At 27.0% G+C, this 19084-nt stretch overlaps 2 long non-coding RNA genes across 5 annotated transcripts; one reads left to right on the top strand and one right to left on the bottom strand.

Annotated features, from left to right (window-relative positions):
* Positions 1-8718: 8718 nt before the first annotated feature.
* On the top strand, positions 8719-12461 carry LOC136079862 (uncharacterized). 3 transcript variants are annotated; one of them, XR_010638282.1, is made up of 5 exons: positions 8729-9877; positions 9982-10216; positions 10562-10658; positions 10854-10961; positions 12270-12461. It is a non-coding gene; the product is annotated as an uncharacterized LOC136079862 (long non-coding RNA). The 3 variants fall into 3 exon arrangements; XR_010638280.1 differs by having other exon boundaries at positions 8719-10216; XR_010638281.1 differs by lacking the exons at positions 8729-9877; positions 9982-10216 and adding an exon at positions 10217-10358.
* Positions 12462-13929: 1468 nt separating this feature from the next.
* Positions 13930-17695, bottom strand: LOC136079861 (uncharacterized). Of its 2 annotated transcripts, none has more exons than XR_010638278.1 (4): positions 16043-17695; positions 15743-15839; positions 15440-15547; positions 13930-14121 (listed from the first exon to the last, which is right to left on the bottom strand). It is a non-coding gene; the product is annotated as an uncharacterized LOC136079861 (long non-coding RNA). The 2 variants fall into 2 exon arrangements; XR_010638279.1 differs by having other exon boundaries at positions 16185-17682.
* Between the last annotated feature and the right edge of the window lie 1389 nt (positions 17696-19084).

Raw genomic sequence — 19084 nt, 5'->3', positions numbered from 1 at the left:
TGCAAACTGTTAATCCATTTGGTTTCAAAGTATCCTGGGACGAGTGGAGAAAGCCTGAAACTAAAACATATGCAAACATTGAAAAAATTTCAAAAAAGTCTACTGTTACAGAACTCATCCAACACATATCAGCGATGCGTGATAAGTTCGTTAAACACGCATTTGTAAAGAAAAACCAATCAAAAATTTTTAAGAAACTGAAGGAAGTTTGGATGAGTATTAATTCTGAAATTGCGGTAATCCATGTTGACTGAGCTGGAAACGCACATGTTCATCAATAATGCCACTTCTCAGTTCAAAAACAAAAGCATTATGGCTGCAATGGTTGTGTTTGAAAAACATTTTCATAAAAAATTCTTCTGGCATTTCACGGGAAAGTTGACGGAATAAGAGCTACTGTTAAGCAAATCGCAGCCCTTAGAGTTAAATCTAGTCAATGCGAGATCAGGTCAGCAGCAGATTTTGCGCTAGCATTACAAGATTTGCAAATATCTGTAATTTATATGTATATATGTAATTTTTGACAAATGATGTAGAATTCAGCAAGGGGTGTACAAGCTTACGTGTTCGTGTGGGGGAATTTATATTGGGGAAACAAAAAAGAAAATTTTGCAAAGAAGCATAGAACACCAAACTAATAGCATGAGTGGCAATCGGCATGTTTCTGAAGCAACTGAACATTTCAAAGAATGCCATGGGATATTCGACTTGCTGCACCCAAAAACTTTATCTATAAATAACAACTATCATCAAAGGAAAATAAGGGAATCGCTTGAAATCAACTATGCGCAAACATCTCAGGAGGTTAAACAATACCCGGTATTGCTTAACAGAGATAACGGGGTAAAAGTTGCTTCAAATAGTTGGAGACCACTATTTAAAAAAATCATAAAAAAACAAAACAATTTTTATTGACGTCGTCTGTGTTAATGGCTTCTTTATGGTTTTTAAAACTATAACTAAAACAATATAAATTGTAACGGTTTCTAAATTGTTATTTTACGTCTGATGACTACAAATTAGACCGAAATATCACCAAAAAAAAAAATTAGTTAGTACGATGCTGTTTTGATGTTTTATAACTTATTATAAATTTTACGTACAACAAGAAATGTCGCTTAAACACTTTTGACAATTAAAAGTTTATTTTGCTACATCTTTTTTTTTTTACTATAAATATATTTATAGCTTATTTTGTGAAAAAGTCAAAAGTGATTTTTTTTTGCGTTTTGAAAAATGGCTGCAGTATGATACAATCAATGATATATATTAACTAGATGTCTAACTTCCAAAAAAAAGTGAAGCAAATTTTTTTTTGCCACCAGCATCTGATTGGTTAATAACTTGTTTTGCCACCAGCATCTGATTGGTTAATAACTTGTTTTGCCACCAGCATCTGATTGGTTAACAGATATTACGGAAAAACGAATAGCAAAAATAAAACAAAACGAAAAAATATTTGCGTCAGTTAAATTAGAAAATGTGTTTAAAAGTTAGTCAAATTGGAATTAGATAATTATATATTTTAATGTAAATTTTTCATCAAAATTAAAAAATTTTTTTTGTGAAACGCTTTAGTATTGGATAATTTTATAAATGTAGGTTAAAATTAATGTCAGTTACTTTTAATTTTCTATTATAAAAAACAGCTGGTAATTTTAGTTTAAAGGAAAAAGATTTTGAACCTTCGGAAATTATCAGAAGTATATGTATTTTAAATATTTACATATGAATACCGAGACATAAAGTTTACTTAGACTCGTTCCAGATTATATCATATATAATATAATGTGAATATACATATATATATATATATATATATATATATATATATATATATATATATATATATATATATATATATATATATATATATATTCAAATGATATTTTATATGATTAAGTCTCGGATAATGTCGGATAATGTCGGATAAAGTCTCGGATAATGAATACCGAGACATAAAGTTTACTTAGACTCGTTCCAGATTATATCATATATAATATAATGTGAATATACATATATATATATATATATATATATATATATATATATATATATATATATATATATATATATATATATATATTCAAATGATATTTTATATGATTAAGTCTCGGATAATGTGTGTGCGTGTGTGTATGTATTTATGAAACAAGAAAGATATATTTTTGAAAACAGTACTCTTTATTATTTAGAATAATAAATATGGTTAATAACTGCTCGGTCAACGACTATAAAAGCAGATTTGATAAAAGTAGTTTAATTTCTTTTCACAGGTTTCCTTTAAATGATGAAATTCTTTGTAAAAAATGGACAACGGCAGCTAAATGTTTACAAATTACACCTAGTAAATATAGTAGAATCTGCAGTAAACATTTTAAATTAGAAGATTTTGAGTGCCGAGAGAATGGGAAACGTGTTCTGAAAAAAATATTGTGCCTTATATATTTTTGACTTCCATGTATCATTGAACAAAAATAACAAGCGGAATCAGCTACATAATGATGACACATCACACATTAAAAAAACAATTTGTTCTATTTCGAATAAAGAGGTAACAGAGCCTGACACCCTAACCCTAACCCTGTAATTACAAATAAGATTTAAAAAAAGAAACTTAAACAAAGTTCTCTAAAAAAACTATTACTTAGAAAAAAGATTAAAATATTAAAACAAAAGCTTAAACGAAAAGATAACAAAATAGCTTCACTTAGCAAATTTATTCAAAAATTAGAGAAGAAAAAAATTATTTCCATTGAAGTTGCCAAATTACTTGAGAACAACTTCTCTGGACTGACTCGAGAACTTTTGAAATCTGAATTAAAAAATAGAGGCAAAAAAGGGTATAGATACTCTGAAGAAGTTAAAAATTTGCCTTAACACTGCACTTTTATTCCCCAAAAGCATATGAATTTGTTAAATCTTCATTTTCATTACCTGCCGTAAGCTCACTTTCAAACTGGACATCATCGGTAGATTGTTCGCCTGGGTTTTTGGAGATGTTTTCAAATTTTTACAGAATGAGACCTTTGAGGACTCATCATACAAAGAATGCGCATTAATATTTGATTCTATGCATATCAGGGCTGCTCTGCGGTATGATAATGTTACTGGATCATACGAAGGTTTTGCTAGTTTTGGAAACAATATTCTAGCATATGACCAAGATAAATTAGCAACAGAAGAACTTGTTTTTATGGTTGTCGGATTGAAAGGCCATTGGAAATGTCCTATAGGCTACATATTGTGTGATAAAATTTCCTCAACAGATTTAAGTTGCTTAATTAAAAATGCTTTAGATTTATAACGCTATTCTGAATGTTTGGAGTATAACATGTGATGGACTTATTTTCAACTTTAGTGCTATGAAGAATCTTGGGTGTTCATTTGGAAGTAAAATTATAGAGATACATGGTAGTTTTCCCCATCCTGAATATGATCATCCTTTATATTATATCCCTGATCCTTGTCATTTGCTTAAATTAGCTCGAAACGCTTTGTGTAGTATCATTGTTGATGAACAAAATCGATATATTAAGTGGGATCATATTAAAGCATTGCATAAACTGCAAGAAGAAGAAGGATTTAAGTTTGCAAATAAACTTGGCAATTACCACATTGACTTTCACAGACATAAAATGAATTTTAAATTTATTTTAACATGTAAAATGTCACAAGATCACGTTGAATTATTACCTGCTTGTATTCGCGGCAAAAATGGTTTCAATAACAATTCAGATGCACGCCAGTTAAAATCTGCTTTGAAAAGAATTAATTAAGAAACTCTATCATAGGATCAAAATTTAGAAACTGCCTTACTTTGACCAAAGATCTTCTGGCTCAATCTTTTTATTAAAATGGAGTAAAAGGAGATCTCCTCTTATTGAACAAAATACATTATCTAGTGAGGATTCTAACTATTTTAAAGACCTTGCTGGTTGTCTGTCCTCAGTCTCTACTTCAATTTATAAAGAAGCTATACTTGGATATATTGCAGGGTTCATTGCTAGAAAACTTATTAAACAATTATTTGTCTGACTTGTGCCAATAGTTTAATTTCTCAGAAGACTTTGTCCACTGATCATGATTATACTTTATTTTGCAGTTCATCATGGAGAAGTTTTATAACTTTTAAAAATCGAGGTGGTTTAATCTTTCCATCCTGTAGTGTTTTAAAGATTGTCGAAAAATTTGAGCATGTTTTTAAAGTTTTGGTGTCTGGGACAGACCCTCATATTTTAAAAATATCTTCTAAAAAAAATCTTAAAACCGTTCTAGTTCACTTCATAAATCAAAAACTTGCAAATGATGCGCTGTTTACTAAACTAAATATGAATGATTTAGAACATGAGATTTTAACTGAAGGCATGCATTCTTCGCAGCTTTTAAAAAAAATTATAGAGAAATATTTAACATTGAAATGAATTGCATAAAGGAAAGATTGGATTACGCCAAGAGTCCAATAAGCTTGTTTTGTTAAAAATTTTATGAAAAATAACAGTAGTAATATTTAGTATTATTTGTATGCTATTTATGTCAAAAAAGAAAATTACTTCTTTAAAAAAATAATATAATTACTGAAAATTCCTTAACTGTAACTGTAAACTGTAAGTTACAGTATTTTTAACTAATTAAAATTTTTTAATTGAAAACCTACATTAAAATATATACCTATTTATATCAGCAACACTTTTGATTTCTTTCATAATGGAATATGTGTACTTTTATAACAATAACTCAAAGGTTTCCAGCAGGGTACTTTTAAGTTACAGTTGTAAAAGTCAAAAACATATTTTTTGCCAACATATATCTGTATTTGCCAAATAAAAATGTAATATCTTTGTATTATATAATAACTTCTAACTTTCTTTATCTATTAACGCTTTTAAATAGCTGTTTTTAAATAACAGTTTATAAATAAATATGTTCAATATTAATTTGTCCAATGTTTAAAGTTAACATCGCCAGAAAATTTTCTTCTTTGCTGCGGCTACCGGCTTTACAACCTTCACATTTTCTTACGGAATTTATGTGAAGTTAGACATCTAGTTAATATATATCATTGGATACAACGAATATGTGGAAATGAGACAATTAGACGCAAAATTTAAAAGCTCTTAACAAAAGCCACTAAACCAAAAAAATTAAAAGTAATTGCAGTTCAGCACCCTTTAAAATTTTAAGTATAATATATTGGTGTTTGCAAAGAAACATTACATAATTCATATTTTAATATAAACTAATTTTTTTTAAACTTTGTTGTATAGGCAGGTTTGGCGCTTAACCATTCCTATATAAACAATATATATATATATATAAACAAATATGTTATTTGTTTATAAAATGTAAAAAATCCACTTGTATAACGTTTTATTCAGGATCGTGTGTAATATAAGTAAACTTTTCTAATAATTACAAATCTTTTTTGCTAAAGCTGTTTCAGTTGATTTTTTGTATGTATGTTATTATATATAAAAAAATTGACAAGATTGAAAAAAACACGAAACATATCGTCTCATCCAAGTGGAAAATTTGAAACTTCAATTTTGGATTTGCCCCTCTCTTGATAATTTCTGATTGATAAAATTACGTCATCTGCTTAAAAATGATTGACACTTTTTCGTAAATCGTTTAAGCCACAACTTTTTTGCGCATGTGACGTCACTTTGTGGCATAAAACTAGAAAAGCAAGATTTTATTTACAAGGACCCGTATTTTTACGGCCCGATCAGCTAGTAAAAGAGTATTATTTTAAAATTTAAAATGTGGTCTTATGCAGCAAGATAATGTGCTTTATATGAATGACCCATATGATAACCACATCTATTTTTGCTCGTATTTATTTAAAGAGTATACCACATTAGGTGGAATGGTTATATGAACCGCATTATGTGTTCCGCATGTGGGCCACACCAATCATCAGTTTATATATCGATAATCATTTAGATTATAGTTTTACACTCATACTCCACTTTTAAGCACTATGGCCACATATGGGTCACATTTACCTTTCTTGTCGGGTTGTAATAAAATTTATATTGTAAATTTGACTTGAGTCCATTACAATTAAATGTGCACAACTTAAATTTTGTTAGAAGCTTTTCTTCCTTTAAATTTAACTCCTTTTCTCTCATAATGAATTATTATTAGACTGTCGCATGAATGCTGTAGAGTGATGTAAGAATTGTGACAACTGCTTTTTGATATTTTGATGTTGTTTGAGTGTTTCTTAATGCATTCTAAATGGTTTAATAATAATTTTATTATCCCATACATCAGGTTTGAGTACCATTTTTTTGTCACTCTTTCTGATTTTCATTTTGAAGGAACGGTTGAACATGTTTTCTCTGTTAAGCTTGATTTCAAAAGGTGTAATATCTTTTTTAATTTCTTTATTCATGTAGTTTGATAAATCTTCTTCGTATATGGAGTTACAAACTCCACCTATAAATATATAAGCCTCTCAAATAATACGTTGCCCTGCAATCGAGCTTCTGTTGTTAACGACTTTATTTCCAAAAACGGGTTCTATCCTCTGCTTAACCATTTGGATCTTGGATCTCTGCTTAACCATTTGGATCTGTATTATTTTTTCCTATCACTTTGAAATCTTGAAAGTCTGCTGTGAAGTCGTTTTCTTTCAGTAGTTTAGGCTTTTGCATTTCAACCATGGTAGCGTAGGAATCTCGCAGCGTAGGAATTCTATTTTTATTTGAAACTTGATTTTTTGTTTCAACGTTTGGCCATGGTTTACCACAAGATTGTACAATGACGTTTTTTGTAGATTCAATCTCTGAAAAAAATTCACGAAGATTTTGATTAAGTTTTTTGGAACTAAGATCATATACTGAGCCATTAAATCTTTTGGATGAGAACAGATTTCTTCAATGTTTTTCAAATAATTATCTTCATATGAATTAACGTCGGATTTTAAAACGAGAATATCTTACTGAGTGATCTCTACGCCATATTTTTATTGTAAATAAAATCTTTTTTTCAATCACTTTATTGATAAAAAGCCACATTTTAAATATTATTGTTATTATATATTTTTCTCTTTCCTATTAACACAATAAAACAGGAGTTATTGTGTTTTTTTCCGTCATATATAAAAATCAATAAAACAAGAGTTATTAATGTGTTTTTTATATGTATACTTTACAATTCATTTTATTGAAAACTATAAATGTAAAATATGTAACAATTAGTTTAAGAAATAAATTTTTTATTTTTTTTTTAGATTATTCACCTCCCCAAGGCCCAAGGGGGCCATTACAGTCAAGGAGGCTACTCATTTTTTTATTTTTTTTGTTTTTAGTTGTTATTCGTGGTGCAACCCTCTCTCAACTCTTTAACTCCGAAACACGAACCTTGCCGAGCAAGGCCGCTGCGCGGAGAAACTAAGTTGAGCGCGGTACTTCCAGGGACGTGGTGGGAGTTGAACGCCCCCCACGTCCCTGTAAATAACAATTAGTTTAAGAAATACTTCAAGAACAATATTAAAAGTAATAATCAAACAAGAAAATTTGAAAGAAAAACCATAGTAAATAATAATTAAGTAAATTAAAGCGCACATATTTACAAGAGCCATACTATATCCGTATACTTCACAACTTATTTATTGAAAAGTATAAAAATAAAATATAAAACGGTTTGTAATTAAGTAACATTTAAATAAAGAACAAAAAATTAAAAATAGAAGATTTTTACTTACAAAAATTGTAATATATATGTATATTTTAAAACTAATTTGTATAAAAATAAAATAAATAACATTGATCGTTTAAAAAAAAATAAGTTCAAGAATTCAGATTTCAACAATTATATGATTAGAAAAAACGCCAAAACTAAATTAATGTAAAAAAAAGTTGAAACATTGAGACAAAACATTGAGAAAGTTGAGACATGTTTTATATTATTGAATTTTAGTTTAAAAAGAAGCATTTAAAATCGGGTATGTTAAAATCCTTAAGTAATAACACCTGCTTCGATTCTTTTTTTAAACTGTTGTATACTAACTTTTTTTGTATTTGCAATATTAGGAAACTTTTTCACAAATAAGGTTCCCGATATTGAATTGAATATGTAATTTGTTTTAAATTATATTTAGGGACAATGTCGTTATTATCGGAAAATTTTTTCGGGTTTTTATGAACTACTTTATCAAAATAGCACTGAAATATTTTCGGAGATGGTCCCACCTTTGTTTTATACATGAAGATTAAAACTTTGTGTAAGTTGATATTATAGACGTCTAATGCGCCAAGTATACGTAGAAGAGGCTCGCACGATTCAGTTTTTTCAGCTTCAAGTAATATTTTGCACGCGTGTTTTTGCTTACTGTACAATATTTTTAACTTTGTATGATTTATACTTGTCCATGCAATATAACAATAAATCAAATAACGATGAATGAAAGAAAAATATAAACTTTTTAAAGATTTATTGTTTAGAAATGGTTTATCCCTATCCCAGTCGGCATATCTAGTATTGTAAATACTCGGAGTATTGATCATGTATAACATACCGCCATTGATACCAGAAAAATACGCATTTAGTTTTAAGTTTCGAACTCGAGTTCAATACCACTTATTTATCAAAAATACGTATTTATAATATTTGATCAAAATTGGATATGATATCGAACCCAATTTTGATCAAATATTAACAAAAAATGGAAAAACGAAAATCTTGGCTTTTAAAGCGCATGCTTAATCTGAAATTGCGAAAACAAAATCTAAATTAAAAAGGTCTCTCGAGAAATTTAGTAAATTATCTCTAGTACAGTTACAGTGCTTTATTGCACTAAAAGAGTTACTAAAACTTTATCATAAAAATATTTACTACTACTTTTAAATTTATTAATTTAGTTTAATGAAGTCCTAAATTAATATAGTTCAAATATATTTTAAATCCTATCATTTCATACCTTGCTTATGTTGATTATTATTTTATTGACATTTCTGTTATGCTATTATCTTTTTTTGTTCTGTTTTAGAAAATTTAGAAAAATAAGTTAAAATTTTGAGCCAACACTGACATTTTAATTGTTGCTAAACGTTAAATTTTGTTATTAGGATTGCAGTTCTTTTATCTGTTTTTTTGTTCTTTATTCAATAAGTATTTGACTTAAATTAAATATGATTATAATTTGATATTTTATTACGAGATATATGTCTTTATATATAAATTAATATGAATCTTTTTAGATTTTTTAATGTTATTTTTAAATTTTTTGTTCACGCAATTCAATTTATATATGTTTATAGTTTGCATATTTGTTTATATTATGTTCAAAATTAAAACGTTTTTGATAAATATATGTATGTGGTAATATGTGTTATATAATTGTTTTCTAAATGTATTTTTAAAGTAGTATAAAATGTATCTATTGTGTATATAAATATTATAAGAGGTGTTTATATATGTTTCATAAATTTAAATAAATATATTGTGTTTAATAGTTCGTATATATGTTTATATTATGTTGTTTCCATGTTTTCAAAGTTTAAGTAAAGTCTTTGATTAGAAAAGATCACAATTTGTAAGATTCTTTTACATTCATTTATTCAGTTATAGTAATAGTAAGATTACTGGTAATATGTTTAATGGTAATAGTTAAATTGAAATAGATAGTATTAGGCTCAGCGAAGTTATTAATGTAAATGCTTTTGCATTTACATTAATAACTTCGTTGAGCCTACTTGCAGGCAACTTGAAAATAGTAGTCAAATGAAAAAAAATAGATCTAGGCAGGATGAAATTAATAATTGTTGAAATACTAGAAATGTTGCTCGGCTAGCAGAAAACTTGACAGAATTCAGTGTCAAGCAGTGTTAATGTCTGTTAATTTGGTTTTACTTTAGAACAAAGCAAAGTATGAGTTTAACTATTTATAGTATCAATTAACACTTTTAAATTTAAATAATTTTAATTTTTTTATAATTTTTAACATAGTTATGTTCTTTTTTTCATTTTTAGTTTGTCTTCCCTTTGTCGTACGACGATGTACCAACATGAATTGTTTTCTAAAAGCTAACATAAAATAACAATATTTAACAACTACTACTCTCTTATCATGACATCTTATCTCTATCTGATATTTTGATTTGCGATTCATATATGATGTTTTTCTTTATATTTACTTATCCATTACATTTTTTCATTTCAGATTTATCATATGATGGATTTATGCGATATAAAAGAACAAATATATGTAAATCTTTATGAATTTTTTAAAAACATCTTCTAATAATTAGTCCAGTCAACGTTCAAACTTCAATTTTGCATATGTCATCTTTAAGTAGTTTCTAGGCTTTTCTAAATGTCTTTCTTATTCACATGGTTTTGCAAGCAAGGTATGCAAGCAAATTTGAGCTAAAAAATTTTTTTTTTTAGCCTTTAAGGAGAATTGGTGTTACACTTTTTTAAATTTAATTTGTTTAAATATAGTAGTTTTTTACAAATAAATGTTTGTTTGTTCTTTGTTTTTTTACTTATTTGTTTTCAGATTCTTAAGAACTTGGCAACTTATCTAAGTAAGTTTTTTTTTTCTTTTTAGTGCAATTGGAAAGAGCTGAAAGTTATTTTTTAGAGCAATTGAAAAGAACTGAAGTGTTTTTTAGTTACTTCACACGGTATAACTGATCCTGATTTGAGTAAGTTTACTATTTTGTTTTATTTTATATTGGATTTATTTGATATTTGATATATGTTATATTTGATATATATTTTATGTATTTAACATGGAAAACTGACTGTAATTTGTTGACACAAAAGTTTATAAACATAAATCTGCCTATATTTCAGTATATTTTATATTTCTCTGTATCTTTATAAATATTCTTTCTTAGAAAAAATAACAGACTGGAAAAAATAAATAAATTCGTTGAAAGTAGTTGAAAAAAATGATGATGTATTTCCATATTTCATTGTGTAAAGTGTAATACCACTTTTTAAAGGTATGTGAATAGATATATATAGGGTTGCCAGATGTCCCGATTTTACGAAGGAGAACTAAGTAAAAAAAATATTTTTACATATATGGCGCAGAATTCTCCTTCGTAAAATCGGGACATCTGGTAACCCTAGACATATAGGGGAACATGGGGCAAGATGACAACTGTTTCGAAAAACGCCTGTATCTTAGTCTCTCCCAAAAATTAAAACTTACCTTTAGCTGGTGATGTAGCAATGTAATAAATCAAGTCAAACAAGGATAAAAAGTTTTTTTCTCAATGTCGGAAAAACTTTTTTAATACTTAGCTTTCGTCACAAAAATAATATTTAAAAAGAAACCATTGATAAATCTAGTGAAATTAATCTACTTCCCTTTCAGCTAAAGTCAACTGTTATATTTAGTTTTGCTTAAGAGATAACTGTAGGTCGTCATCTTGTTCCATTCGTCATCTTGCCCCATTTGTCATTTTGCCCCATTCGTCATTTTACCCCATTTTCCCCTATATATATATATATATATATATATATATATATATATTTAAATAATTAATTTAGAGTAAAATATATTGATTGACATTGCTTCATTTTTTTATACAAGATTGTGCATTTATTATTTTTGTGCATTAAGGTAAAAATAATTTTGTGCATTTTAGTCTAGATTCTTTTTTAATTAAAAATCATTGATCTAAATTAATGTTGTTTAATATTTTTAATAAATGACTAATGTATGTAAACATATAAAAAGATATGGATTTCAATAAATCTTTAGTTTAAATAAAGTCTTTGATTAGAAAAGATCACAATTTGTAAGATTCTTTTACGTTCATTTATTCAGTTGCAGCAATAGTAAGATTACTGGTAATATGTTTAATGATAATAGTTAAATTGAAATAGATAGTATTAGGCTCAACGAAGTTATTAATGTAAATGCTTATAGGCAACTTGAAAATAGTAGTCAAATGAAAAAAATAGATCATTTTTAAGAAATATTTTACGATTTGCTTGCTATTTTATGGTATAATTGTTTAAATTGTTTAACTATAATTGTCCCTCGATTGTTCAAATATTGTAATAAATAAAATCTTTTCAGTCCAAGTATTTAAGTTAATAAAATATTTTATTAAGTTGTGGTATTATTTGTCAGTGTTACTACATTGTATTGTCTAGCCTTTTTATAATCTTTTTTAATTATACTGTAGTTACAGAATATATACTTTCTGTTATTATTATCCTAATTCTACTAACAATAAAATGCAAATAGTACTTTTGTAATTAAAAATTGTAATTTTTTTTTTAATTTCATTTTTTAGGTATTTGCAGGCTTTACTTGACTTTCCGTTTCTGGTACCTGTGTTGTGACAGATTTTAAAAAGAACTCAACTGATGTTAATGCGGTCTTCGTCGTTAACTATAAGCAATGACGTTGCTGATAGGGAGTCAAAGTTAAAATATTTATAGATAAATTTGTATTAAATTTTTTAGATAATATATCAAGTTATTAATGTGTTTTTATTGTTATTAAAGATTTAATAACTCATAACCCGTATTACGGGTTGCTTACTGCTAGTCATTATCATTATGTTATGAATTCATATTAGTTAATAAAATTGTATTGAATATTTTCTGGTTATCGTGTTTTATACGTGTTCAAATGTGAGTTTGATACTCAATAGGCGTCGTATTGTATACCTGTCTTTATACGCGTCTGACGTCTATTTTTAATGCGCGTTTGACACGATAAAATGGCTAACAAATATTCGTAAATAATGCGTATTCTGGAAAGTTTTAAATGCGCATGTAATACCAGGGAAATATCGTATTGAATATTCTCTGGTTATCGTGTTTTATACGTGTTTACAAGAGTTTCAAATGCGAGTTTGATACTCAGTAGGCGTCGTATTGTAAACCCGTCTTTATACGCATCTAATGCGTATTTCTAATGCGTATTCGACACGATAAAATGGCTAACATACATACCACATCGATACGTATTTAAATGAGTTTCTAATGCGCATTTACAACTAAATTTGCCGACTGGGATATATCATGGCAATATTTTTTGACATTTTTTTCCTCAACACTTTTTATACGTTCATTCCAACCTAAATGTTCATCCAATATTACGCTCCAAACGTTTACTGAAGTTTCTCTTTTAATGTCAGCGTTATTGATTATTAGATTTGGCAGTTTAACGAGAATATTTTTTAATGTATTTACTTTATGGAATAAAATAAATTTGGTTTTATCCACATTTAGAGAGAGTTTATTACTTATAAACTACTCATTAACTTTGCCCAACTGTTTGTTAGCTGTTTCAAAAAGTGTTTTAATATCTCTGTGGAAATAAAAAATATTAGAGTCATCTACAAAAAGAATACAATTTAAGAAGTCTGTTGCTAAATTTAAATCATTTATATACATTAGGAATGATAACCCAGTCGGCAAATTTAGTTGTAAATGCGCATTAGAGACTCATTTAAATTCGTATCGATGTGGTATGTATGTTAGCCATTTTATCGTGTCGAATACGCATTAGAAATACGCATTAGATGCGTATAAAGACGGGTTTACAATACGACGCCTACTGAGTATCAAACTCGCATTTGAAACTCTTGTAAACACGTATAAAACACGATAACCAGAGAATATTCAATACGATATTTCCCTGGTATTACATGCGCATTTAAAACTTTCCAGAATACGCATTATTTACGAATATTTGTTAGCCATTTTATCGTGTCAAACGCGCATTAAAAATAGACGTCAGACGCGTATAAAGACAGGTATACAATACGACGCCTATTGAGTATCAAACTCACATTTGAACACGTATAAAACACGATAACCAGAAAATATTCAATACAATTTTATTAACTAATATGAATTCATAACATAATGATAATGACTAGCAGTAAGCAACCCGTAATACGGGTTATGAGTTATTAAATCTTTAATAACAATAAAAACACATTAATAACTTGATATATTATCTAAAAAATTTAATACAAATTTATCTATAAATATTTTAACTTTGACTCCCTATCAGCAACGTCATTGCTTATAGTTAACGACGAAGACCGCATTAACATCAGTTGAGTTCTTTTTAAAATCTGTCACAACACAGGTACCAGAAACGGAAAGTCAAGTAAAGCCTGCAAATACCTAAAAAATGAAATTAAAAAAAAAATTACAATTTTTAATTACAAAAGTACTATTTGCATTTTATTGTTAGTAGAATTAGGATAATAATAACAGAAAGTATATATTCTGTAACTACAGTATAATTAAAAAAGATTATAAAAAGGCTAGACAATACAATGTAGTAACACTGACAAATAATACCACAACTTAATAAAATATTTTATTAACTTAAATACTTGGACTGAAAAGATTTTATTTATTACAATATTTGAACAATCGAGGGACAATTATAGTTAAACAATTTAAACAATTATACCATAAAATAGCAAGCAAATCGTAAAATATTTCTTAAAAATGATCTATTTTTTTCATTTGACTACTATTTTCAAGTTGCCTATAAGCATTTACATTAATAACTTCGTTGAGCCTAATACTATCTATTTCAATTTAACTATTATCATTAAACATATTACCAGTAATCTTACTATTGCTGCAACTGAATAAATGAACGTAAAAGAATCTTACAAATTGTGATCTTTTCTAATCAAAGACTTTATTTAAACTAAAGATTTATTGAAATCCATATCTTTTTATATGTTTACATACATTAGTCATTTATTAAAAATATTAAACAACATTAATTTAGATCAATGATTTTTAATTAAAAAAGAATCTAGACTAAAATGCACAAAATTATTTTTACCTTAATGCACAAAAATAATAAATGCACAATCTTGTATAAAAAAATGAAGCAATGTCAATCTATATATTTTTCTCTAAATTAATTATTTAAATATATATATATATATATATATATATATATATATATATATATATATAGGGGAAAATGGGGTAAAATGACGAATGGGGCAAAATGACAAATGGGGCAAGATGACGAATGGAACAAGATGACGACCTACAGTTATCTCTTAAGCAAAACTAAATATAACAGTTGACTTTAGCTGAAAGGGAAGTAGATTAATTTCACTAGATTTATCAATGGTTTCTTTTTAAATATTATTTTTGTGACGAAAGCTAAGTATTAAAAAAGTTTTTCCGACATTGAGAAAAAAACTTTTTATCCTTGTTTGACTTGATTTATTACATTGCTACATCACCAGCTAAAGGTAAGTTTTAATTTTTGGGAGAGACTAAGATACAGGCGTTTTTCGAAACAGTTGTCATCTTGCCCCATGTTCCCCTATATGTCTAGGGTTACCAGATGTCCCGATTTTACGAAGGAGAATTCTGCGCCATATATGTAAAAATATTTTTTTTACTTAGTTCTCCTTCGTAAAATCGGGACATCTGGCAACCCTATATATATCTATTCACATACCTTTAAAAAGTGGTATTACACTTTACACAATGAAATATGGAAATACATCATCATTTTTTTCAACTACTTTCAACGAATTTATTTATTTTTTCCAGTCTGTTATTTTTTCTAAGAAAGAATATTTATAAAGATACAGAGAAATATAAAATATACTGAAATATAGGCAGATTTATGTTTATAAACTTTTGTGTCAACAAATTACAGTCAGTTTTCCATGTTAAATACATAAAATATATATCAAATATAACATATATCAAATATCAAATAAATCCAATATAAAATAAAACAAAATAGTAAACTTACTCAAATCAGGATCAGTTATACCGTGTGAAGTAACTAAAAAACACTTCAGTTCTTTTCAATTGCTCTAAAAAATAACTTTCAGCTCTTTCCAATTGCACTAAAAAGAAAAAAAAAACTTACTTAGATAAGTTGCCAAGTTCTTAAGAATCTGAAAACAAATAAGTAAAAAAACAAAGAACAAACAAACATTTATTTGTAAAAAACTACTATATTTAAACAAATTAAATTTAAAAAAGTGTAACACCAATTCTCCTTAAAGGCTAAAAAAAAAAATTTTTTAGCTCAAATTTGCTTGCATACCTTGCTTGCAAAACCATGTGAATAAGAAAGACATTTAGAAAAGCCTAGAAACTACTTAAAGATGACATATGCAAAATTGAAGTTTGAACGTTGACTGGACTAATTATTAGAAGATGTTTTTAAAAAATTCATAAAGATTTACATATATTTGTTCTTTTATATCGCATAAATCCATCATATGATAAATCTGAAATGAAAAAATGTAATGGATAAGTAAATATAAAGAAAAACATCATATATGAATCGCAAATCAAAATATCAGATAGAGATAAGATGTCATGATAAGAGAGTAGTAGTTGTTAAATATTGTTATTTTATGTTAGCTTTTAGAAAACAATTCATGTTGGTACATCGTCGTACGACAAAGGGAAGACAAACTAAAAATGAAAAAAAGAACATAACTATGTTAAAAATTATAAAAAAATTAAAATTATTTAAATTTAAAAGTGTTAATTGATACTATAAATAGTTAAACTCATACTTTGCTTTGTTCTAAAGTAAAACCAAATTAACAGACATTAACACTGCTTGACACTGAATTCTGTCAAGTTTTCTGCTAGCCGAGCAACATTTCTAGTATTTCAACAATTATTAATTTCATCCTGCCTAGATCTATTTTTTTTCATTTGACTACTATTTTCAAGTTGCCTGCAAGTAGGCTCAACGAAGTTATTAATGTAAATGCAAAAGCATTTACATTAATAACTTCGCTGAGCCTAATACTATCTATTTCAATTTAACTATTACCATTAAACATATTACCAGTAATCTTACTATTACTATAACTGAATAAATGAATGTAAAAGAATCTTACAAATTGTGATCTTTTCTAATCAAAGACTTTACTTAAACTTTGAAAACATGGAAACAACATAATATAAACATATATACGAACTATTAAACACAATATATTTATTTAAATTTATGAAACATATATAAACACCTCTTATAATATTTATATACACAATAGATACATTTTATACTACTTTAAAAATACATTTAGAAAACAATTATATAACACATATTACCACATACATATATTTATCAAAAACGTTTTAATTTTGAACATAATATAAACAAATATGCAAACTATAAACATATATAAATTGAATTGCGTGAACAAAAAATTTAAAAATAACATTAAAAAATCTAAAAAGATTCATATTAATTTATATATAAAGACATATATCTCGTAATAAAATATCAAATTATAATCATATTTAATTTAAGTCAAATACTTATTGAATAAAGAACAAAAAAACAGATAAAAGAACTGCAATCCTAATAACAAAATTTAACGTTTAGCAACAATTAAAATGTCAGTGTTGGCTCAAAATTTTAACTTATTTTTCTAAATTTTCTAAAACAGAACAAAAAAAGATAATAGCATAACAGAAATGTCAATAAAATAATAATCAACATAAGCAAGGTATGAAATGATAGGATTTAAAATATATTTGAACTATATTAATTTAGGACTTCATTAAACTAAATTAATAAATTTAAAAGTAGTAGTAAATATTTTTATGATAAAGTTTTAGTAACTCTTTTAGTGCAATAAAGCACTGTAACTGTACTAGAGATAATTTACTAAATTTCTCGAGAGACCTTTTTAATTTAGATTTTGTTTTCGCAATTTCAGATTAAGCATGCGCTTTAAAAGCCAAGATTTTCGTTTTTCCATTTTTTGTTAATATTTGATCAAAATTGGGTTCGATATCATATCCAATTTTGATCAAATATTATAAATACGTATTTTTGATAAATAAGTGGTATTGAACTCGAGTTCGAAACTTAAAACTAAATGCGTATTTTTCTGGTATCAATGGCGGTATGTTATACATGATCAATACTCCGAGTATTTACAATACTAGATATGCCGACTGGGAAGGGTCCTGATAGGACCCTTATTATTCCTGAAAATAGAGTCCTGTGGAACCCCGCAAGAACCCCGCCATCTGCAAAAAGAATACAATTTTTAAAAGTTTGTTGCTAAATTTAAACCATTTATATATATACTAAGAATAATAAGGGTCCTAAAATAGAGCCCTGGGGACACCACAAGTTACAGCATATGGAATTTTTTGTTTTTCCTCATATTGTATAAAATGCTTTCTATTGGTCAAATAACTTTTCAACCGAAGTAAGTTGTTATTTTTTACTTAGTAATTTTCAAGTTTTTTTATTAGTATATGGTTTAAAGTATCAAAAGCCTTTGACGGATCAATGAAAACTCCTAATGTAAAGTAGTTCGTACATAATGCGTTTGTTACTTGATTGACTATTTCAACCACTGCATGTTCAGTTGAACATTTTTTTTAAAACCAAACTGTTTTGAATACAACATATCGTTTTCTGATAAATGGTTGAATAGCCTGTTATAGATTATTCTTTCAAACAGTTTTGAAAAACACAGCAATATAGATTTAGGTCTTTAATGAGGTCGCCCATAAATTACGTCATGCTTTAGGGGGCTGTAAGGGTAAGCGATTTTGTGACGATTTTGTATTTTCTATCGATGTATGTTGACATAATTTTATGTCTGAATTATTTTCTGCTGACATAAAATATGTCAAACATACTGATTTATTTGCTGTTTTATATTCTTGAAGAACAAGTCAAACTTATTTGTTAACATAGTTTCATTTTATTCATCAAAATATTCTGAAATGCAGTACAAAATTTTTAGTTTGATTTTTATTTCAAGAATATAGGACATAAAATATGTCCGAAATAAAACAAAAATATGTCAAAATATGTCAGATATGTTTTGACATAATTTTGTGTCAGCAAAAAATAATTCAGACATATGTCAAAATATGTCCATAAAAAATATGTCAGCAAAAAATAATTTAGACATAAAATTATGTCAAAATACGTTGATAGAAAATATGAGGGACATATTTTATGTTAGCTGAAAATATGTCTCAGATGCATTTGACAGATAACAACCCTGCCCTCGGTTACTAGCCGGCAGCGGACTCCACTCGGCCACGTCAACATGACTTGTAGTGAGAAAATTATATTTATAAAATAATAATT

The sequence above is a fragment of the Hydra vulgaris genome, chromosome 04 (assembly GCF_038396675.1).
Source record: "Hydra vulgaris chromosome 04, alternate assembly HydraT2T_AEP".
Taxonomy (NCBI): Eukaryota; Metazoa; Cnidaria; class Hydrozoa; order Anthoathecata; family Hydridae; genus Hydra; species Hydra vulgaris.
This window is presented reverse-complemented; position numbering and strand designations above follow the sequence as displayed.